We start from the raw sequence: 1,388 nt of genomic DNA, 5'->3' as shown, positions 1-1,388 counted from the left end.
TACGCAAAGATTCAACTATAGATAAGACCTGGTTTGATGTCCAGGTAGCGCAACATTTACGCTCTGTGTAGTAACTCAATAAATCAGGCTCAAATCTTGCACACAATGTATCCCCAGCATTATACAAAAGAAAGAAGTTTGGTTAGAGTTTTCTCAATGATTCTGTATCCAGTTGGTGTGAGCAAAGACCTCTGAATGCTATTAAACTTCTTAGTGATGTGAACCAGATGGAAAATAAAACAAAAGAATTCACAACTCATGTTAGACTGAATTGAATGTCTTTAATTTCACACAATGAATAACATATGAATAGGATTAACTTTTTTTTTTTTTTAATAGTTAAGTGCTCTATACTGTGCTAACCTGATCTGGTAGCGAAAAAGACTGAGCTTTCTTTTAGAAAAAAATGTTTAAAACCCAACATCTAAGACCATGGAGGAGCATGACAGTAAAGCATGCCAGATGTATCTACGCCTCAAATAACAGCAAGTCCATGTTCATTTTAAATGTACAAAAATGCTTTATGAATAAAAACTGTTACAAAAAGAACATTTCAAACAATGTACAATTTTTCTTGCCTCTATATTCAATAAAATACAAATACATTTTTTGTTCTAAAATATGTTTACATACAATCAAAGTAGAACATGCAAATTACACTTTAAAAAAGGCTTTTAAAAACCACTTATGAATACAAACTAAAAATTAGCCAGCACGACTTGTAAGACAATCTTGTGCCCCATTTTTTTTCTTTTGAAATATATATGTACATATTTAACACATCATGTGCATTTATTATTATTTAAGAAATAGATTTTTTAAAAAAGGAAGAAAAAGAAAGACACCAACCTAGGGTGGAACTGCCTTTCCATGTTGACCAGTTGGCAGCTATTTTTGATTTTCCCCCCTTTAGTGTTTATTATACCTGGGAAGTGGGAAATAGATATCCAGGAAGTTTCTTCCTTGGTTGATATGTGCTTCTAAGACTGTTCCCCAATGGCTGAGTCCAACAGCAAAGGAAGACTCATCAGTGGGGTGAACTCTCCAAGAAACAAGAGGCAGAGCGAGCCTTATATTGTGAAAGAAACTTTAAGAAACACCAAGAAAATGCTACGGTATATTACAGTTTGAGTTTCTAGGCACTGTGATGACATTATCTGTAAGCTCTGGCATTTGGACCATTGTGATACTACAGGGTAGTGTTGAGAAAATGTCTATATTTATCTACGTTTACATAATGAGAAGGACTGAAAATCCTGTAACGTAACACTTAAATGGCTTTTGAGGCATTTCAGCTTCTGCCACCTCCTCTCTCCATGTTACAGTCGGCATTTAAAAGCTTTGGAAATGTATGTATAGACTTTCGACAGTTCCCAGGTAAATCTTCC

The sequence above is a fragment of the Tupaia chinensis genome, unplaced genomic scaffold, assembly GCF_000334495.1.
Source record: "Tupaia chinensis unplaced genomic scaffold, TupChi_1.0 Scaffold000119_1, whole genome shotgun sequence".
Lineage (NCBI taxonomy): Eukaryota > Metazoa > Chordata > Mammalia > Scandentia > Tupaiidae > Tupaia > Tupaia belangeri.
This window is presented reverse-complemented; position numbering follows the sequence as displayed.